The sequence below is a fragment of the Urocitellus parryii genome, chromosome 2 (assembly GCF_045843805.1).
Source record: "Urocitellus parryii isolate mUroPar1 chromosome 2, mUroPar1.hap1, whole genome shotgun sequence".
Classification (NCBI taxonomy): Eukaryota; Metazoa; Chordata; class Mammalia; order Rodentia; family Sciuridae; genus Urocitellus; species Urocitellus parryii.
This window is the reverse complement of record NC_135532.1, coordinates 148,060,246-148,084,493: the sequence shown is the minus strand read 5'-3', so window position 1 is coordinate 148,084,493 and position 24,248 is coordinate 148,060,246. Positions and strand designations below refer to the sequence as shown.

At 35.4% G+C, this 24,248-nt stretch overlaps 1 non-coding gene across 1 annotated transcript; it reads right to left on the bottom strand.

The window, feature by feature from the left end:
* Positions 1–7,414: 7,414 nt before the first annotated feature.
* Positions 7,415–7,539, bottom strand: LOC113192326 (U6atac minor spliceosomal RNA). Its single transcript, XR_003302000.1, has one exon. It is a non-coding gene; the product is annotated as a U6atac minor spliceosomal RNA (small nuclear RNA).
* Between the last annotated feature and the right edge of the window lie 16,709 nt (positions 7,540–24,248).

Sequence of the window (24,248 nt, the reverse complement as noted above, 5' to 3'; positions counted from 1 at the left end):
TTTCTTGAGTGTCTTCCCCACAATAAATAGGGTCTCAGGTGTTCTCCCCCCCCTCCCTCTTTTGCCTCCCTTGTGAGAGCTCAGGCAGAGGAGCCATCATTGAACCCCAAGAAAAAGGTACTTTTTGTATCTGTGTGTTTACTTAGTGCCAACCTAATTCACCTAGAGTGACCCTGACTGATTTAGTCACTGAAGGCAGGTAGGGTCTGGCTGGAAGAGGTGGATCCCTGGAGGTGTGCCTTTGAGGTTTATATTTTGTCATGGTGAGAAGAGTCAGTCAGTCGTGCGCTCTCTCTCTCTCTCTCTCTCTCTCTCTCTCTCTCTCTCTCTCTCTCTCTCTTTCTCCTTCCTGGTGCAATGTCTTGAGCCACTTCCTTCCACTACACTCTTCCACTATGATGTTCTGCCTCACCTCCAGCCCACTCTGAGGAATGGAGTGGGCTATGAACTGAGATGTCTGAAACCAGGAGCACCCAGATAAAATTTTCCTCTAATTGTTCTTGTCAGGTCTTTTGAATACACCAGTGAAAAAGCCAACTAAAACCTTAGCTAAGGGGTTGTATTACTTCAAGTTCCATAATATTGCATATATGCACTTGCTTTCGACCTCAGCAAATACATATGCAAATCATGTAACCTTCCTTACACAAGTTACTGAAACATTTATAGTAGGAGTTTCCTCACTTGTAAAATAAGCATAGTAATAACTGCATCCACCCCATAGTGTCTCTGTCATCATTGACGAGTACTTAGCACAGAGTTTGGTAAATAGTATATGGAATACTTAGCACTGTCTGGCACATACAGAACACTCCATAAACATGTATTATTAAAATCTTTATGTTAATAAAGAACTATTTGCCATACCTGCATTTCCCTTGGCGGGGGGGGGCATTCCTTTCTGATCATATATTTTTTAAATATTTTTTTAATTGTAGATGGACATGATACCTTTATTTAATTTATTTATTTTTATGTGGTGCTGAGGACCGAACCGAGGTCATCACATATGCAAGGTGAGTGCTCTACTACTGAGCCGCAACCCCAGCCCTCTGATCATATTTTTTAATTTGGGAATTCTACTAATGAAAATACGATTTTATGTGGGACTATTTTACTAAAATAATGGGACTGTTTTACAATCTTTATATGATAAATTCTGCAGATTCATTGAAAGATGACTCAGTTTCCTCTTCCAATTAAGCTGCTGATCACTGATGAATTCCCAAAAGTTTTATTAATTTTTTTTATTTTTAAAAAACAATCATATTTTCTTCTCAACCATCTCCATATGACATTATATTGAAAACAATTTCTATATACTCCAAACTTTCACTTTTATAAATAGCCAGTAAAGAAAGATGGACAATAAACTTTGTCATTTCTAGAGCATTTACATTTGTAATTTAAAAGATTTTAGGAAAAAAAGCATTAAATAAACTTGTCTTTTATTCTGATTGTATAGAAGTGCTTCAATTTTCCTTTTGCTTTTTTTTTCTGTGAATATAAATTCATATTTGTGTTTCAGACACCAGTTTTTCATCCCAATCATTATAATAAGAGGGACATGCACAAGTTCAAGAATTTACTCTTTGGCCAAGTATAGCATTATTGATGTCAACAAATTCAGTTCACCTTCTTAGAGACAGGAATACAATTTTTTTCAAGCTTCATATATTTTCCTCATAGAGGAATGGATTATACTGGAAGCTAGTAACTCTCCTCTTACCAATCTTGATAAAGGGCAGAGAGAGACAAGAAGCCCAGTATCCCCCATGCCTCTCTTTCACCAGCAGACACCCTCCTTTGCAGATCCCTTGGTTCACCACTAATTTTTAGCCTGGATCATTGGTTTCTCATTTCTACAAATCCAAATCATCCATAAATATTTCCTGTGAGATTTCATCTTGATTAATCACCATATGTGACTCAGGCCCCAGGAGCCCAACACAGCCAGTGTGTGTAGCTAAATCATTTAACAAATGAGAATTTCTAATGAGAAAACCCTGTTGTGGTAAACCCTGAGTTGTAATCCACAGCTCTTCCTCTGAGCAGGCAAACCTCAAGTGTTTTTGTTCATCCCTTATAACATCGGCCCTGAAGATTTGTGAGACTAATGGAATGGGCTCCAGTTTTATAGAAATGATTCACATATACCTGTCATCTTGGGCATGCATGTTACCTATTTGACTTTCTTTGAGTCCTTTCCTTAAATTAATGAATTCATCAAGACAGACGCATCCAGATTAAATTTTTTTTTTCTTTAGGAAATGTCTTATTTCATCTCTGCACTTTAACGCTAAGTTGGTCAATCGTATCAGCACAGTTGAAAAAGGCAAGCTGCTTTGCACACTGAGCTGATGATTCATCGGTTTGCCTCCATTTTTTATGTAAAAAGAATTTTATAAATTTACAATATATGAGTTTTTATATTGAAAAATGATGCACATTTTCTGTTACCCAACAGTATTTACAGAAGGACACAAAAAATGACTTAATGGCACAGAGGGTTGGATAGATACCTCCAAAGAAACCAGAAGAATCACATTTTGTACAGAAACGACAAAATGACATTTACCCCAGTGTGTTCCAAAGCGGTTTAGTATGAGGATAGAGCACACTGGCATGTAACATTCTTTTCACAGTTCATTATATGACTTAAACCGTAATAAAAACAAGATGGGGTATACAGTTATTTTGTGAGCAGAAAATTTATTCTCCAGAGAAAAAAGACTGGTTAGGATATTGTTTTATTTTTTATATAGAAAAAAAAATATGACTTTATTTCAGATTCTATTTCTGTGAATGAGTCTCTAATATTATTTTAAGAATATTCTTGCACCAGGTGTGGTGGTGCACACCTGTATTTCCAGCAGCTCGGGAGGCAGAGATAGGAGAATCTAGAGTTCAAAGCCAGCCTTAGCAATTTATCGAGGCCCTTAGCAACTTAGTGAGACCTTGTCTCTAAATAAAAATTTTAAAAAGGCTGGATTAGAAGACACAGAGACAAACCCACATAAATACAGTTATTTCATACTAGACAAAGACATTAAAAAACCTACATTGGAGAAAAGATAGCCTCTTCAACAAATGGTGCTGGGAGAACTGGAAATCCATACACAGCAAAATAAAACTAAATCTCTTTCACCACACACAAAACTCAACTCAAAGTGAATCAAGGACCCAGGAATTAAACTAGAGACCCTGCACATAATAGAGAAAAAAGTAGATATAAATCATCATCATGTTGGGCTAGGCCCTGGCTTTCTTAACAAGACTCCTAAAGTGAGAAAATCAAGAATTAATAAGTGGGATGGACTCAAACTAAAAAGCTTCTTCTCAGTAAAAGAAACAACCAATGAAGTGAAGAGAGAACCTACATTTTGGGAGCAAATTTTGGCCACACACGTTAGAGAGAGCACTAATCTCCAGGATACATAAAGAACTCAAAAAACTTAACACCCAAAGCACAAACAACCCAACAAATAAATGGGCTAAGGAACTGAACAGACAATTCTCAGAAGATATACATTTGATCAACAAATATATGAAAATACGTTCAACATCTCTAGTAATTAGAGAAATGCAAATCAAAACTACTCTAAGATTTCATCTCACTCCAGTCAGAATGGCAATTATCAAGAATGCAAACAAAATGGTGAGGATGTGGAGGGAAAGGCACACTCATACATTGCTGGTGGGACTGAAAATTGGTGTAGCCAATATGGAAAGCAGTTATTCATTTTTTTATGGTAGACTGAAAATCTGATAACAGAATATCACTGTTCTTTTCTGCACATGGTCAATACTCAGTTTAAGTAAAGTTTCTTTTTTTTCTATGAATCATAAAAATGTCCCTCAAATGGTGCAGACATCACCGGCTTCACATGTCTTCCCCTAGCTCTGTTGGCAATTCCGTATGGCAGCAACAGATGAGATTTTACTTTTTAAATATTTCATACCTGCTTATCTATGGGTTAGAAGCGTAGAACAATATTAACTGGGCTAAAAATTCTCACTGGAATGATCAAAGACATCTCTTAAAACGACTTTTTTTCTGTACTTTCAGCAATAAATCTAGATTTAAAAAAATACTGTAATCTAGATCTAAATGTCCAAATTTATTTTGTTCCTTAATGAATGTAATCACAGCAATACACAGTAGGTTATTCTGTCAAACTGTAATGTTGGTCTATGAGTCCAATCTATTATTGTAAAAAAGAAGAGAGAGGTTATTAACTATAAATAAATATGGACATATCATTTCAGGTATAAAAACATTTGTAAGACAATGGTGAATGTTATATTTGAAAATTCAGCTTAGACCTTAGGTAGGGAATTATAAAGCAGTTCCAAAGTTCCTTTCTGCTTTAAAATTATATGATTTTATTTTTTAGATTATACTCTACTTTGAAAATCCTGACTCAGCTTTGCAAGTTTTTTCAATTCATCCCCATGTTACAATGTTCTTTCACATTCAAATCTGGTTTGTGGGCAACCAAAATATTTCGAGAGAGAAAAGAAAATTGCTGAGAATCTTCCTAGAACCAATATAGCTTTTCCAAAGTCCTTAAGACTCTAATTGGTCAATGCCCAACTGGTGTACTATCAACTGTAATAGTCTTCTTACTATTTTACAAGCCCAGAGCGATGGTTGTCTATTTGTCCTCTGCCCAGGATGACCACCTGATAGACTATAGGGCCAGCACCCTAAAAGAGCTGTAGACAATCTAGGCATTTCTACAGGAAAGTTCTGACCCTACTTGCAAAACCTTCTCACTTTGCTCCCATATCATCAAATCATCTCTGGTTCTTAGTTCCACAATTGTTCCTATAACCTGAAAATAGATTTGGCTTCTTGAATATTGGGTTGAAACTCTTATCTCTTCAGATATTACTTACTCTGCCTCTATTTTTTTCCTGACCATCCAAAAGAATCCTTCAGACAGGAATTAATTTGGCTGACCTCCCTTCTGGAGGCAGAACAACCCATCCTATTTCACTTCTCCTGTCCATTTCATATTCATACCAGGATTTATACACCAGCCTCTGAACCATTCTCCTAACATGAGGTTGTTCCTTTCAAATTCATTCTCCACAACCTTGCTATTCCCATCCTAAAACCCTTTACATATACCTAAAACCTCTCGGAATTCCTTACTGATATAGGATATAGTCCAAACTCCTAAGACGAAGTGTACTTAAGTTGACCTACATAACTATTCTCTGTAACTCCTCTGTTCCTGATACAACTGTCTCCTCATTGTCACTAGACATATCAAGCTGATTTCACATCCCTTGCCACCATAAGCCTGCTTTGCTACCCTCTTAATTCATCTCGTCTTCAAGTAGCTTCTTGTGAATTGTCCACATTGTCTATCCATACTTGAATACACCGAGGACTTGGAGATTGCAAGGGGGAATGATGTCTCTACTATTTTCATTGTGGTAATACTTGATTAAAAGAGAGAGAGAGAGAGAGAGAGAGAGAGAGAGAGAGAGAGAGAGAGAGAGAGAGCGCCCAGTAATTCAAATGACTTTCAGGATTGTTGTTTTAGTCATTCTTTGAAGACAAAGAATGTGCTAAATTATCTTAGAAAGAACTCTCTACTTCTGTATTTCTCAGATATCCTGAGGTTTTATTTTAAGGAAAATGTAATTACAATTCTTGTTTTCAAACAACCTGATGGGACTAATGTCTAATGCAACTGGCACATTTCTCATTTTGCATGGGTTTTTAATTTTCACAAGTAAATGATTTGGGTTCATACTAATTGCAGTTTGAAAAAAAAATTTTTTTTAACCCGAACTTTGATGAAGTGGAAGAAGAGCAGAATGATTAAGGTCTGGAATTAATCCCAACTCTGCCAAGTATGAGCTATTTAATCTTAAGCAAATTGGTTAACATCGCTCTACATTACTGCATCATCTGTAAAATGGAAATGTTAGTAATAAGTATAATGTCTTACTGGGTGGCTTTAGTCACTTATTTTCTTTCAGCAATATATACAAAATATATGCAAAGACATGTTACATACTACTGTCATCATTTCCCTATAAAGCAAAGAATCAAACATGGAGACAACATATAAACTTTGATATAATTTTTTTTTTCTGGAGCAGACTTAGCTGTTATCAATAGTTTTCATTGTCTGATTGGATTCATGATTTGGAAGCAAATTAAAGATGATGAGCTCGATTCTTCTCTTTGTTACAGATAGGGAAGGAAGTAAATTCCCCTCACCCAAATGGTTGTAAAGCCGAGAGACAAGGGAACAAAGCCAAGTGACAAAATGAGAACAGAGAAGATGGTTTTCTGGCATTCTCTTAGAGGTCTCCATATCTCGGTGGTGTGTTTGAACTTACATATAAATTGAGGAGAAAAAACACCAATATTTCTCACTCCAGTCATCTGATTTTATTGGGCTTTTTAAAATTAAACTGGTATGTTGGTAAACTGGCTTTAACAAGTTTGCTTTTCCCTAAGTTCATTCAGTCATATTTTAGGAGGGCTGCAAACATATTAAGATGAAAACAGGTTGTATAAAGCCAAATTTTTTGTCAGTATTTTAACAACCTAATTTTTCATTATAACTCAACTCAAAAGATAAAAATCAACATTTTGAATGTTTTTAAAATCACATTCATTATTATTAATTACATTCAATTAAAATAATATTAATTTGCCATGAAGGTATATTATTGCCATTAGTGCTAGTATTTATCCACATGTGTCTTAAGCCAGAGGGGCAACAATATAGAGTAAAGGAAAATAAAAGACCAAATAATAAATGTAGACATTGAGATATTAAGAATGTTAAATGTGAAGAAAGTTATTAAAGAAAAAGCTTATTCCAAACACTTTCCAACAGGGCCATCTGTCTCTCCTGTGGCTTCTGTTTAGTATTTTCATCCCTTTTCCATTTTCCTTGTTACACTTACTTAAACCTCCTCATGAATCAACAGGAATATATCACCAAAGATCAGTTTTACTTGGTTCAGATCAAATACTGCAAGGAACTACTGAGTTGTTTGAAAGTATATACACACACTGTGGAGTGAATTATTTTTCTTTTCAAATGTATCTGAATTTGAAGGTTTCAAATTGTATTTTTAGTTCTTTTTTTGGTGCATTATAATTATACATAATAGTGGTATTGATGATACCATATTTGCACATGAACATAATTTATTCTCCCTTTCCCTTCCTGATCCACTTGCTTTTCTCTAGCATTTTACTTCTATCATTATTATTACTGTTATTTTAATTAGCACATTATAGTTATATATAAAGTGGGATTCATTCTGGTATATTTGTATGGACATAGCATGGATTTTGTTCCCCAGTACTTCCCCATGCCCTTCCCTCTCTGTCCCTCTTGATTTCCTTCCTCAAATGGTTTGAAAACCATGGTTAGATGACAGGTTAGAGGCCAAGAAGTAGATGACAAGGCCGTAGCCTTAGCCTGTTTTCAGGCCCAAGAGCCTCTTCCATCCTTACCAAGAGGAATGCTGACCAGCTCTCCTTTCATAAAACACAAGGGAGCTTTTTTTCATATACTCATCAAATAGGCCTAAAATAATTGTAATACTTCACACACCCTTTTAAATGTTGAGATTTTGTTAATGTTATTTGATATTAACTTTACAAGGCCCTGAGATTAACTTTCTAATGCTGGCTCAATCTACGGTTTGATTGTATGACCTTGAGCAAGTTATTTACCTCTCTAAATCTCATTTTTTAAAAATCTGTGAACAGAATGGCTAACTCAAATAAATTTCCTACTAAGTAATGTCCTTCCCTTTCTCATAGGATATTTAATATTTTCAACTCATAATAAAATACAACCTGACCTTAATTTGGGATTATGCCTCATCTACCCTCATTTCCTATGACTGCAAAATTTGAGGTGAGAGAATGAAAAGTTTGCACTCAGATGTGCTTTATTTGAGGAAAATTCTACTTAAATAGAAATGAGAACCAATAATAGCAACTGAACAGTTAAGAATAAAATACCAGAGTAGATAAATGACAACTTAAATATTGACAATATGCCATGTCATCTTTAAGGGAAAGGTGACTGTTATGAAATCATCCATGTACAAATTTTCTTGGCAGCCAAATATTTATTTTCAACCACATACATTCTAATTCCTTGAATGTCAAGCACAAGAAAAGGAAAGAGAGCACTGGAGTCAGGAATATCAGTTAAAGCAATTCTCATGTAGTTGAAATGTAGCTGAGAAGAATCTCTACAACAGGGACTGAATGTTCTCCAGGAACATTGTGACAGAAATTCGTCCCTATCATGAAACCTTCCAGGGGATTAGAGGAGGGCATGTGGCTCCACTGTGCCACTAAAAGAAGAAAGTTCCTGTATGTTCTACATTAGAGACTGGGTCTGATAGGATGCTTCTACCGTGGAATAACCAAAACATCTTCCAGAAATCAGTATATTTAATGAAGGCCTAAAGAAAAGTAAGCAATGACCTTGAAGAAGTACCATACATTGTTTCTTATCCTTCCTGTCCCTTTCTGCAGCTTTGCCTAGTCCCTTAAATTAGCAGAGTTAACCCGAAATCATGGTGCCATGCCTAAAACAAGGGGCATGCATATAACAGAATGGTTCATTTTGCCTTTCTCTCTGTAAAAAGAGAATGTGGCTGAACACATCTTTAAAGGTGGGGCCTGACAATCTGTGCTTTAATAAAACTCTCCTTGTGAGGTAATGTACACTAATGTTTGGAATCCATAACAACTGAGATTCCAATTTCACTACACTCTCCCCACTCCAATCCACAAGAATCACAGGCTTAAATTCACTAAAGGTATAAGGTCTAGCTTCTAATTTCAGTTGGTTCCATTTTATAAAAAGAACCCAGCAAGCTATGACACCTTGACATTTTATCATTATTTAAATCCCCCAAAGCATTACTATTACATCTAACATTTTTTCCAAAAATCAATTGAATGAATATTTCCATAAATATCTGTTGATCTTAGCCACCTTATCTTTCAAATACTCTCTGAATTAAAAAGAAAGGTTATATTAGCAAATTTATTCTTTTGTATTTAGAAAAACCCTAGCAATATGTCAACACAGATATGAAAGGAAGAAAAACCTCCCCATGTTCTCGCTTTTGCTTAACTAAAAGCAGAAATAACTCTCCAGAAAGTATAACTTCCAGATAGCTGACAAGAGAGCTATATAAAACAAAAATCAGATGATATTTTCACCTATCCTACAAAGACTAAAAAAGAATGATGTCTCTGTAAGGACATATTCAGCAGCAAATAGATTAAACAGGTTTGAAAAGCATCCCAGTGCCAGGTAACAACCTGATGGCAGGAAGCCCAGAGTGCACAGTGGAAGAACCCAGGTCCTCTCTATCTGCTCCGGCTCTGCAGATGGCTTTCAAACAGTAGGAATCTTGGGCCAGAATGACTGCTGGACCATCAATCACATCTATATTCTTAGTAGTAGGTACAAAGACGACCCTTGCTTCAAGGAAACATTCTAGAAACTGTGCATACTACTTCTGCTATAGATCACATTTACTAGACCTCAGTTACATTGTCACAAGAGATGCTGAAGAAGAAATCTTTATTCCAAGCAAATTGGGTCTAGTTAAAAGAAAGTAGGGAAGAAATGGTTTTTGTGCTGTACCACAAATGATACTGCCCAAATGCTAATAAAAGTGGAAAAAATGAGTCTTTTTAAAACATTGTTGGTAAGAGTGTAAGTGGCTATAGTGTTTTTCACGGACAACTTGATAATAGCATCTAACATATTTAGACATGATCCCAACACTTTAAGGAAGTCATTCTTAAAAAATATTGTGTTAGTCAGGGTTCTCCAGAGAAACAATACTGATAGGAAAAAAAAATTAATTATAAATAATCGCCTCACATGATTATGGAGACTAACTAAGATGTCCCAAGATCTTCAATCTAAAGACCTGAAAATGAAGAGGACCTTGGTGTAAGTCTACTCCATGTCCAAATCTGAAGGCATGAGACTGATGTCCCACGAAAAAACAGGGAGGCAGAGAGAAAAAATTCTTTCTTGCTCAGCCTATTGTTCTATTTAGGCTTTTAATATACTGGATGAGGCCTGCCCACTTCAAGCAGGGAAATCTGCTTTACTCAGTCTACAGATTCAAATGTTAATCTCATCCAGAAACACCCCCACAGTCAAAGTCAGAATAATGTTCAATATCTGAGCATCCCAAGGTCCAATTAAGCTGACACATAAAATTAACCATCATGCATATGCATTTGTATTAGTAATATATAAACTATAGTGATTTAAGTATATAGTAATATTAAATATATTCATTGTGCAATCAATTTCAATGACTTGTCATTTTGCAAAATTAAAACTCTATACCTATTAAATAACAACTCCCTATTCCCCATAACATCAATGTACTTCCTGTAACCACCATGCTACCTCCTGCCTCCATGAACTTGAAAACCCTAGGTATCTCTTATAAGTGGAATGTAAGTGGAATCATACAGTATCTGTCCTTTCATCTGTCTTACTTTACTTAGTATAATATCCATGTTCAGCATGTGTCAGAATTCCCTTCCTTTTGGGGCTATATGATATTTCATTGTATATTTATAGAATATTTTATTTACCTATTCGTCTATCAGAGGACACTTGGGTTGCTTTCATTCTTTGGATGTTGTGATTGATGCTGAGTATCATGTTAATTCTATAGGTTTCTTAGTACTACTGCAGGGAGTATATGTTATTATAAAATAACAAAAGCTAAAGTATATAAAGAATTGGATAAAATAAAATTATAAGATCCTATGAAATGCCTTCTCAGAGAAAGCTGCAACTGATCCTAGATGTCATCTGAGCATAGAAGTCATGTAATTTTAGAGCTGAAAGTGATTCTAAAAATAATCCAGAACAGTTCATTTTAAATGTGAAGATGTTGAATTTGAAGACAGTGAATGGATTTCCCAAAGCCAAGGGAATTTCCATTGGCTCTAGTACCTTTCTAAATTAGATTTGAATTATTTATGGATAGACAAGCTGACTATAATAGAGCATCTCTAAATTGTAGGAACCAGCTTGAAGTTCATGCACAGTTCTATAGAAACTTACACAAGACCTTTCACATAATTGTGGAAAAATTTTATACTTACAAAAACGTTTTAAGGTTTAAAATTATTTTAAATTTACACACAGTAGAGTTGGCTTCTTTATATACAATTCTGTAAGTTTAAAAATATAGAGAGATTTGTGAACACAATAAGGACCACAATCAGAATACAGAACAAAAATATTCCTGCTTCCTCTTTGTAGTCAAACTGGCTCCCACACCTAGGCTCTGGTGTGGCAATTAGGGATCTGTTTTATATCCCTATAATTTTTCTCTTATAGAATATCATATAAATAAACTCATAAAGTAAATAATATTTTCAACTTGTTTTTTTTCACTCAGAAGAGTTTCAAATTTATCTTTTTATTATAGAAATAGTTCATTCCTTTTTATTTTGAGGAGTAGCTCATTGTATGGATGTGCTATTGCTAATCTATTTTGCCCATTAATGGTCACCTGGAATGTTTACCAGTTTGGTACAGTTATAATAAAACTGCCATCAACATTGATGCACCAAACAAAACATTTTTGTGTGTGAACATATGCTTTAATTTTTAAGTCTTTGTGTAAACTCAAGTTTTATACTCAGAAGGCTGAGGCAGAAGGGTCATGAGTTCAAGACTAGCCTGGGCAACCAACTCACAAAGAAAAAAAGAAGAAAAAAACATTATTTCTCAAATCCCTACAGGATTCCTAGAATTAATGATAAATGTATATCTTGACACATATTTAATTTTATAAGAAACCGCAACACTCTCTTCCAAAGTGGTTCTACTATTTGGCATTCCCATCAACATATACAGAAGTTGCAGTTGTTTTGAATTTCTTTGCCAGCATACGAAATTGTCCTTTTAAAAAAAGTCTTTTTTAAACATGAGCAGTGTTACCCCATTCTGCATTTAGTTTGGATTAGCCTCATGGTTAACAACATTGAGCCTTTCTCAAGCATTTATTTACCATTCATATGACTTTGTTGAATTCTTAAATCTTTTCTTCATTTGTTAATTTAGCTGATTGTTTTGTTGTTGTTGAGTTTTGAGAATTCTTTTTATATTCTGGATGTTGAATATGTGATTTGCAAATATCTCCTTCCAGATCATATCTTGTCTTTTCATTCTCTTGAGTATCTTTCATAAAGAAAAAGTTTTTAATTTTATAAAATCCAATTTATCAATATTTTCTTCTATTGATGATGCTTGTAATGTCATATCTAATAATTCTTTGCCTACCCCCAGGTCATTAAGATATTTTCCTATGCTTTCTTCTAAGAATCTTACAGGTTTTGTTTGTTTGTTTTATATTCAGACATATAACTCATTTTGAGTTAATTATTATATAAGGTATAATATTGAAGCCAAAGTCTTTTCTTTGCTGATGGCTGTCTACTTGCTCCAGTACAAATTGGTGAAAGGGTTATGCCTATTCAATTGAGTTCTCTTTGTGCCTGAAACTAGATCAGCTATACTTGTATAGGTAAATTTTGAACTTTATTCTGCTTCATTGATTTATCAATGTCAGACTTTTTTGATTATTATAATTTATAGTATGACTTAAAGTTGGGTAGTGTACATCTCCTACTTTATTGTTTAAAATTGAAATATTCTAGTTTCTTTGTCTTTCTATATAAATTTTAATATCCATTTGTCTGGGTAGATAAAAATCCTGCTAGAATTTTTCTTAATTATGTTAAATCTATGGGTCAATTTGAAGAGACTAAACACCTTAAATTTATGAGTCAGTCTTCCAATTTATGAACACAGTATATCTCTTTTTTATTTAATTTTTTAAAAAATGATTTCACCAGCATTTTTTAGTTTCTACCATACAGATCCTATACGATGTCTTGTTAGATTTATATTTAAATAGTTCCATTTTAATAGTTGTCATATATGTTGTTGCTTTTTACTGTTGGTTTTCAGTTGTTACTGTTAGTACATAGAAATATTATTGGCATTTATACGTATTCTTTTCAACTTCTAACATTGCTAAGTTCAATTATTTATCCTAGGAACTATTTTTGTAGTTTTTATGGAATTTTCTATATAGATATTCAAATCATCTAAAAATAGGATTGTTTTTTCATTTCCAATTTATATGTTTATTTTATTTGTCTTATTGAATGGCCAGAACTTTTAGAATGATGTTCAATAAAGAGTTGAAATTACACACCCTTACCATTTTTTAAAAGCATTTATTCTTTCACCATTAAGTACTAAGTTAACTATGGCATTTTTATTGATCCCTTTTATCAAGTTAAGGAAGTTCCCTTCTTTCTGAGTTTGCTGAGTTGTCATAAAAATGTATATTGAATTTTTCAAATGCTTTTGAAGAATCAATTGCTATCATGTGTTTTCCTTCTTTAACAAGTTAATATAGAGGATTACATTGATTGATGTTCAAAACTTGAACCAACATTGCATTCCTATCATTGACCTTATTTTATGACTCTTTTTTACATATTGCAGGGTTTAATTCACTAATATTTATTGAGCATGCTTATGTATATGTATATGTGAGATTTTGTAGGGTATTTTCCCCCTAATCTCTTTCCCAGAATTTCAAGTTAAGTTAGAGGTGATCACATAAAATGAATTGGACAGTTTTCTTTTTTCTGAAAAATTTTGTAGAGAATTGACATTCATTCTTATTTAAATGTTTGAAAGAATTCATCAGTGCTACTATTTGGAGGAAAGGAAGGACATTATAAAGTCAATTTATTTGATAATTATAGGTCTACTTAAGTTATCTACATCATTGAGTAGGTTATGGTAGTTTTTGCTTTTTAAAAAATTGGTTCATTTCAGGCTGGGGATGTGGCTCAAGCTGTATCACGCACCTGGCATGCGTGCGGTCTGGGTTCGATCCTCAGCACCACATACAAAGATGTTGTGTCCGCCAAAAAGTAAATAAATAAATAAATGAATATTTTTTTTAAAAATTGGTTCATTTCAACTAAGCTATGAAATTTACGTGTATAGAGTTGCTGGTTAATCTGTCCTTATTATTCTTTTGATGTTTTCTAGGTCTGTAGTGACTTCCCTTGCCATTCCTAATACAGGTAATATTATTTTTATTTTTACATTATTAGTTTAGCTAGAGGTTTACCCATTTTACGGATCTTTTCAAACAATTAGTTCTTTGTTTCACTGTTTTCTCTATTGCTGCTCTGTTTTCAAATTCATTGATTTTTGTTCTTCATCTTTTTTGTACTGTGCTTTCTTTGGGGCTATCTTATTTTTCTTTTCCCAGTTGTTTAAGAGAAGAATTTCGATTATTGATTTGAGATTTTCCTTCTTTGTTAATGTAGGCATTTAGTGCTATGAATTTCCCTCTCAGCATTGCATTTCATAAATTTTCATATATTGTGTTTTCACTCTAAAACTCCAACATATTTTTTATTTTATTTAAGAAGTAGCAGCATGGTCAACATTAGCTGCCAGGACTATTTGGTCCACACTTACGGTTTAGACAAGAAACAAAATTATATAAACACACTGGCAATTATATATTGGCAATAAGTGTATCTTTGCCTTAAAAATAGACTTATTTTCTATATTAATGTCATATAAATTTTGGAAATCAAAATGGGGACTATGAAATTAAAATGACACTGGCCCATATAAAATTACACTGTTAGAATTTATAATATACAAAAAAATAATTTCATATGATTCCACTTAATAATTCTCACAAGATGATACATCTAGCTCTCCTTTAAATAATGCTTGCTCCTCAATATCCCATTCAGGATTTCAGTTAACACAGAAAGAAAAGAAATGGGTAGTACAAATCAGAGTCAGCAGCATGACTCGGGTTCAGATGAAGCTTCCAGGGTTCTGTGAGTCTGAAAAGAGAATGAATTCTTTACATCAAGTTGAAGGAGGAAGATGAATCCTTGGCTGGTTCAAGTTCTCTAGAGTGTCCAGGAGTTCAGGGTGTCAGAATCAGCCAAAAATCAATGCTAAAGATGACACCTTAGATAAGGCCCATTTGCATCACTTCCAGTAACAGGTGATAATCTAGTATGTCTTTGTATTAGTCAGTTTTTCATCACTGTAACCAAAATACCTGACAAGAACAACTTACAGGAGGAGAAGTTTATTTTGTCTCATGGTTTCAGAAGTCCAATTCATGGTTAGCCAAATCTATAGTTCTGGGCCCAAGGTGAGGCAGAAGAAAATCATGGCAGAAGGTGCGGCCAAGGAAAACAGCTCAGGATAAGACAGTTGATAAGTAGAGAAAGGCATGTCCCCAATGACTGCTTCCTCCAGTCACATACATCCTGCCCAGTTAAGCTATATGAGTGGATTAATCCATAGATTAGGTTATAGCTCTCATAGTCTGATCATTTCACCTCTGAACATTCTTACGTTGCCTCACACATGAGCTTTTGGGGGACACCTCATACCTAAATTATAACAGCATTAAAGAGAATAACTTAAGAGAATCAGCCAGTATCAACCTGTTTCAGTGGCTCACAGTGTGACATTGGGCAAGGGTTTTTTTAACCTTGTATGTAAAGCGGGAATAATCATGCCTAAACAGTAGTGTTGTTCATAGATCTCTCTGGATAGCATGTATCAAGTACTGGCACAAAACAGTGGCACAGCATATGTCAATTTTTTTTTCCTTAATCAAAGAAGTTTCTTCTTTGGAAGAACCTAGAGTTGGAGGAGTACTCTATCACTGCTTCTGGCGTGGACTGTGAAATCATGGTGCCATGTTTAGACCTTATTATCCTTGAGGCCATTAGCAAATTAGATAACCTCCTGATGACTCTGTTGTATTCCCAAGGGAAAAAAAATAACAATACTAGCTACCTCCTAGATATATTAAAAGGAGTACATGAGTCAACATATGTAATGGGCTTACAGCACTGCAGGACACACAGCACACACTATATGAGAACTGTTTTATTAATAGTATTGGAAAACTGATTGGGATTAAATTTTCCATTTGAAGGAAAACAGGAGGAAGAGGAGGTGAGAAGAAGAAAAGGTGGAGGAGAAAGAGGAGGAAGGAGGGAGAACAGAAGAAAGAGAATGGAAGAAAAGAGAAAAATATATATTTAGGACATTCCCTTCTTTTTCTAAGAAGTTGGGAGGGATATTGCTATCACTGTCAGGATGGTTGCTACATGAAATGCCTCTAGCAACAAAAATCTTAGAGTACTTTTATTGTTCATTTTCAAAGAATAAAAGCAGTCAATGAGGAAAGTCCAGAGGGGGGAAAAAAAAAGGCTTTCACCATCAATGAGTGAGAAGTAGGTAAAATAGCAAAAAGAGAGAGGAAGCTGTTACACAACAATATCACAGACATTGTTGATTCCATTTCAGGGAAGAAAAATTGTGAGTGACAGATAATTACTTCATTTACTTCTTGGGTCTCTGGAGATAGTACTTGATGCGAAAGTGTCTTTGAGGAGCTGCGTAGTGATTTTTCCCCTTAATGGATTGATGTCTCCATAGTATATATTGTGAAAACTAGCTTTGCTTTGTCTCCTAAACATATAATCGTATGGATTTCTCTTTAATAATTGTTGGCAACTAGCTCTACATGACAGCGTTGAACACAAATACCACTGATGATGATGAATGGATCGAGGAATGTGGGATGCATTGTACTAAAAGGGTCAGACATTATGTCTATGTGATTGCTTCATCTCCCTTTAGGATAAACAAAGTTCAAAGAAATGTGAGCATGGATGACTCACAAGACATGTTCTTTGGAGTTACCCAGAATTCACCTCACTAATTACGTTAACCTTGTCTTCCTTCCTCACTTATCACATGTGCACTCACTGTATAAGGCATCTTGACAGGGCATTTAGCCACTTAACTTTCAAACTTTTATTTATTGCAACATCTTTCCAAAGTCCAAGTACTTAAAAGCACTAAAGTGGCAGGAAAATATCCAGCTGAAATAGAGTTTCCAACATTTTTTCAAAGTGTATGATAAACAGTTTAGAAGTTTCATTAAGTATTACTCTTTTCATATTGTATTGGTAATATTGCACATCAGTATGTGCTAATGTGAGTTTTAAGAAACCTGTACTAACTTGATGCATCCAGTTAACAACTGTGTGAGAAACTTGTTTTTATTTGATGTATTTTTAAAGCTAACAATTACCTTTGGAAAGCCAGGTTCTCAAAAGAGTTTTGTTGGAATGGTATTCCAGTTCATGTATCACAAATTGTCATCCAAAGCCTAATTAAAACTTTTGTTATCTGGGAGCTCACTCAATGAGGTAGCCCTATTTTCTTTGAACATTTTGAGTACTTTGAATATTTAGATGGTTTTACCCTGTCTTCACCAGAGATATCATCCTTGCAACTTCACAGTCCTTACTTCCTGCTGGTGATGATTTTAGGAATATTTGAAAACTGGCATTGTATGCTGTCTTCACCAAGATTCTGTGTGATTTAACATGAAGCTAACACTAGCCTTTTGGTTAATGTTCTAGACATCTTGAGCCTAAAATTATTGCTCGTGAATTCTGATACCAGGTTTAGGTAAAATGATTCAGCATTATTCTGTGGGTCAGAGTAGCTAGAGTGTGATGGAATATTTACCTTCACTTTCCTGAACCAAAATATACTTCTCTTTTAAAAGCATCCAGCTTCTCTACTTTTGAGATCCATATTATAACTAATAATCCTTGTCCTTTATTATAAAACTATTATTAAGTCAATCATTTCCCGCCTTGTTTCCAGCCCCTTATTTTGGCAAATCTAAAGAATCCATTCTACTGATTTAACTCATATACCATGCCGAGAGTTTCAAAACCCAAGGCTAAGAGAATGTATTTTAGAGCCAATCTTCTTGGATTAAAACCTTAAATTTATTGTTTCCTTACTGTGTGACCTTGGGCCAGTGACTTGATATCCCTATGCCAAGTCCATTATCTATCAAATAAGAATTTAATGAGCTAGTCTATGTAAAGCACATGAAGAGCAACTATAGTAAGCACTAGACAGGTGTTGAAGCTTCTATTATATGCCAATGTCAGCCATTTCTCCTAGCATCTCCTATCACCTTCAGTCTAGGATACCTTACTATGTATGCATTAACCCAAGTCATTGATAAAAATGCAAATAGGACAGCAGCAAGGACAGACCTGCAGAATTCTCCACTGATTTCCCTTTAAGTTTTGGTTCCATTTGCTTGGCTTTCTGTCAGAACTGTTGGAAGAAGCAGACTTGCAAAGTCAAGGAAGGGCTATGGAGATAACAGCATGCAAAATCTAGCCGCCAGAGGACCAAAGATTACCCTCTTCATCCTTCTAAATTTTGCATAACAAAAACTGGTAGAAAACAAAAAGTGCCTGTGAGCTCCAAGTGGAATGTGGGGGTTAGAATGGAAGATGATGTACCTTATTCAGAGTTCTGCAGTCTGGACAAGAGGTGCTTATCTGTAATCTAGGGCTGATAGTACACCATTAAAGTTTGCAGATTGCAAAGGCAAGAACAGAGCACCAGCTGAGTTAGTATCTATGTACCATGTGATTGCCAAAACAGGGGAAGCACTATAATCACTCATGATAAACACCAAAACAGATGGGTAACTTCTACAAGCCAAAGGTTATCAAGGGGCACTGTCAATCAAGATCTAAAAGCAGACAGCTTCCTCCTCAGTGATGCCTTGAGGCAGTTACTTTATAACCCCCCTCCCAACTGCATTTCTCTAAACCTGTTTTTTTCAGAACTGTGATTTCATAAAATAGGTACACTGAATAGTTGAAGACATATACATATACATCTTGCCTTTTCTGTCCTTAGTTCTTTTTATATGGTAATGCTTGTTTATCTCCTTACCACTATAAAAGGATACAAGGGCTTTCCTATGAAAAGCACAAATTATTTAACCACTGCAGATGAGGTAAAGAACACAAATATATCATGTTATCCGATTATACCGAAACATTCAACAGTTTGTATGAGCGCTCTTTTCCTTTTAGTGTAATATGAACTACTGGTTATCAAACCTTGGTGGCCATTTGGAAATGTTTGGCTGCTAAAGAAAGAAAGCACTATTCTGGTTGGTTTAAATAGTTAGCACATTATTAGCTCATAGGAGAGAAAGTCCAGACATAGACGGGCCAAGTTTAAGGGCATTGTTAACCAGAGGCTCAACAATGTCCTGAGGCCTTCAGTCCTTTCCCTCTCTCCTTTTCCCTTCACAGGATCAGATTCCTCTTATGATTGTAGGATGCTTTCTTTCCAGGCTAGACTACATGCTTCCTCAAGCATGTGTATTTAGAGGAAGAACAGCTATTCTCCCTCAAAAATAGGAAAAAAACCTGGGTGGTGGTACCACGAGTTTATTTTTCTAGTCTTTGTAATTTTAAACCAATTATTACAAAAAGAACAAAATTTTATCCCTAGATAAGTATATACCCCCAAACACTGATGGAGCTGAGTTATATCAAAAGTATTTAACAATTGATGTGGCACAGGCCCCCTAGACCCTTTTTATTGAATCTGAAAAAAGCAAAGGAAACTGTTCCTAGAAAACCCAAATATACACCAAATCTTGCACACAATTTCAGGGAACTCAAAGAACCTTCTAATGCACTCTTATAGCTCCCACAGGAATCCATAAACCACAAGGCTACGGAATGACCCAAAGGGCACAATTGTTCTAATAGTGTTCCTTTCTCCTCCTCACTCTGGGTCCAGAAATATCCTTTGAATCTTCTAAGAAATAAGGGCATCATGTATATTCTAGATTGCTCTTTGATTGTGACCTGAAGTCACCTGCTGTCCACTGGTACCTCCTCTGGGAGTCCCATCTTCATTCTTTCTCCTTTCCTCATTGTGTGCCCCTCGGCCAGCTCTCCACATACTCCACAGAACCTCAGGTGTAGAAACCCATCCAGTTTTAGGGCCACACTGACCCTTTCTTTCTTTTTGCCCCAGGCTTGCTCCTAGTTCCTTCACTTTGCATTAAAAATAATCCACATTCTAAAGTGCAAATTTACTAAGCACTTGCTGTGGATGTCAACAGCAACATCATTGGGAAAGTATTCTTTGCCTTGTTGTATATAAGGAAGTTGCTGTATGAGAAAGTGAGTTAGTAAGGGGCAGAATTTGGATTTAAACCCAGATCAGCCTTGCTCCAGATCATATTCTCTTTGTATAGTTCCATCATGTCCTATGTTCCCTTATGCCATTCTTAATCTTAATTCTATGTATGATCAAAAAATAAAACAAACTAATAACTAATTAAAGCAAATTAAAAATTAAAAAAATAAATTAAAATAAAAAATAAAATCATTCAGTCCCATCATGAAAAAATAAAATAAAATAAAACAAAAAGCAAAAAGCAAAAAACAAAACAAAAGAAAAAAAACAAAGAAAACCAAAGAAATCCTTTTCCATTGTGTCTTAGAATTTTTAGTTTTCAGAACCCATAGTTTTAAAAAGCCATAAATATATCAGCTCTTAATCTGGAGTTCACCCTTCAATTCTCACTTGCTATATATGGGAGAGGGGATTTTCATGCTTGTTTTGTATTTAATGCTCCCCAAAAGGGAGACTCTTTTTTTTTTTAATCAACAAAAGTATTTGGTGTATTTATTCAAGATAGTGTTCCTAAAATCTTATATTTTATTTTGCTATTTTTTGGGGGGAGAGTCTTTTTCATCTTCTTGTTTTTCTTATTTTTCTCTGAAACTCTTAAAATCTTAATGTGACCCAATAAAAGAAAATTCATGGCATATGATTTTTAATCAAAAGAGAGTGGTTTTCTACCTTTTCTTTAGTTCTAACCTTCTTTGAAATACTTCTCTAGTTTTTCTAATCTTATTCATGTAACCAGTCCTCTTCCTCACATTCCAGTTAGGGGAGTGGAATCACAGACAGAAACCCTCTTCCTACAGTGCTGTGGTTGTGAAAAGAGACAGAGCTCTCCTTTCAAAGTGGCTTGCTTAGTGTAACTGTAATCCCTCTACAGTTCTGTGAGGCTGATAACAAACTCAAATACCTTCTTCTCCCTGAGTCAGAAAAATATCTTGCTATTTATGACAAGTGTATAAATAACATCTAGAAAATGGAATATGGTGCACATACATGTGGGGATGAGATAGCAAACCAAAACATAGTGTCTCTACAGTTTGGGGATTGGACCCTGTAGAAAAATAATAGAGAAAGGGGGCTTTATAGATAGATGGGGATGAAGGTAGGGTACTATCAAAAATATTTAATACCTGGGGCTGGGGATGTGGCTCAAGTGGTTCGATCCTCAGCACCACATACCAACAAAGATGTTGTGTCCGCCAAGAACTAAAAAATAAAAAAATAAAAAAAAATAAAAAAAATTAATACCTGTTATGGCTCAGGCCATTGCAGGGCCCCAGAGGCCTCCAGTCATGTCAAAATTTGCCAATTTAGATACCAGATAGTAAGGAGGTCTATGGGAAGGACCGCAATGGTGAAGGCACACTCAGGGGCAGCAAGTTAGCAGCTATTTACTTACAGAATGGAAATATTCTAAAACTATAGCATCTGCCCATACAGGTGTGAAGCTACTGCACAACAACTGGGAGAAGAGACAGGTAGGTAACTAAACACTGGAGTTTTTCAGGACAGACCGGGGATTCCAGTATTATTAGCATTGGCTCCTCCTTAGAGAATCATGTTTGTCCTTTGAGCCCTTGTTTTACAATGACCATATAATATGTATCATAAAGTGTCCCTGACTGGACAGCATATTATATCATCACCCCGATACAAGGACACAAAGATAAAATATTATTCTCTTTGAAGAAGAAAAGTCATAAATCAGGGAAGACATTGACATCCAAAAGGAGAAAAAAAAATGGTAACACAGAGGAAATTTAGCCACTAATCCCCAAAGACTGTGGTTATATGCATGCAAATTTTTAGGATATTCTAGGGAGTCAAGGACATAGCCTCAAACAACCCAAGATAACAGAGATGCCAATGAATCCCATTGCGAAGGCTCCAGGAAAAGTAAGAGCCGGAGGAAAGACAAAAATAAGTGCAGGGATATTTGGCAAGGAGACTACATTAGCCACAATAAGCAAAACAAAAGACACCCAAAGAGTGGCTTGAGTGGCCTTGTATGGTCATGGAGTTGTGTGCTGCCCAGCAACAAGGGTGTCATTCCATAGACTATGATGTGAGTGCCAGTCTTTAGAGCTGGTCGGTGCACAGTCCACATGTCATGTAGCAGGCTCAAGAGTAGCATTGTTCCAGCTTGGGTGTGCCCACACATTGACCTAATTTTTTTATGTATACAGTTTTCTTTAATTAAATTTACTTTCTGAAACCATTACAGTCTGTTCAGTCACTCAGATGGTATGTTCAGTGTGGTTATGAATAGGTATGTGCAAATAATTCCATGGTATTAATTGCTTCAAAAAATTCTAAAAGTTAATCTCTCTTTTCTGTTGTCAAGGAACAAAGTATGTCATAGACTGCATTTTTAAAATACAGGAGATAAAGTGGTGAACAAAAGATTCCTTCGGGACTCTCCACACTGTGGAACGATTCACAAAGTACACATTCTTATCAGTTCACAGGCTCTTCCTTGCCTTTGTGTGTGAAATAATTTTTTTTTTTTTTACTAACAATGCAGTTAAAGACCTTCTTCATACATTATACAGTGGGCAAGGATAGGCAAGAGGATTGTAATTAATATAATTCTGATATCATTAAAATAGGCATCTTTCACATCGTTATGAAAAATAAGGATGTACTAGTATATTCCATAGTCTCCCGGGGACTGTGGATATGAATAAGGAATTCACATGTACATTACTAACCCCAAATTGCAGTGTCTTCAAGTTTCTACCTTTGTTATTAGAACCGAAAGGAGAAACAAAATGTTTTTCTGACAAGAGTCCGAGGAGGTTGAATTAAAATGCAAATGTGGTGCCAGAATCATCTACAATGCTATTTTGACAGTTATTAGGAATTGAAAAAATTAGTATGTTTCATACGGCAACTAGTAACTCTTAAGATCAAACTTTGCTTCTTCCCTCCTTCATGCTTTTATTCATGCAATTCTTTTCTGTCTTTTGATCTACTGAAATCCTAACTGAAAGCTCTCCTCTACCAAACTTTCCAGATTCCCCCAACAAAATGCAATGTTTCCATCCAGTAGATCTAGATCTGTTTGATGGTGTGCTCTGGACTCTCAACCCCATTTTGTTTTACACACACACACACACACACACACACACACACACACAACAAGGAAGAGAGAATAGCAGTCCTACTATAATTCTTATACTCGGCATCCATGGAAAGGACTGTTGTACCAACTTATAGTAAAGTATTCTCATTAAAAAAAATTCTCAGAATGTGTTCAGTGAGGACCTACTTTACGTTAGGTACAGCTGGCCATGTTGGATTGCATTTGGTTACAAATAACAGAAATTTGATATGTAGAATTAACTAAGCAGGGTTTGGTTTTGCTTTTGCTTTTTCCTACTGTAATGTGAATGTATTGATAAGAAATTATTACATGCCAAGTCCAGGAAGCCATCAGGATCCAGAATCTTATTTTTCTATTCTGTCATTTTTTTTTTTTTGAGAGGAGAGAGAGAGAGAGAGAGAGAGAGAGAATTTTCAATATTTATTTTCTAGTTCTCGGCAGACACAACATCTTTGTTGGTATGTGGTGCTGAGGATCGAACCCGGGCTGCACGCATGCCAGGCGAGCGAGCTACCGCTTGAGCCACATCCCCAGTCCTATTCTGTCATTCTTATCACAGATCTTCTGTCTTTATGTTCCAAACTGTATCTTGTACCTCTAGGGTATTACTACTATGTTCTAGACAGGAAGAAAAGGAAAGACCAAATACCCAATGTCACACAAGTCTATCTCTTTTTTAAAAGCTCTTCTGGATTCTTACTTGATGGATTCTTATATTTCTTTTGCCATATCTAGGGTTATGGTTTGGATTTGAAGTGTCCCCCAAACGCTTACGTGTGAAACAATATAAGAGGGTTTAAAGGAGAAATGATTGGGTTATGAGAGCCTTAACCCAACCAGTGAATTAATCACCCGATGAGACTAATTGTGAGTGGTAATTAAAGCCATGTGGGTGTGACTGGAGGATGTGGGCATTAGGGGTGTGGCTTTGGGGTAAATACTTG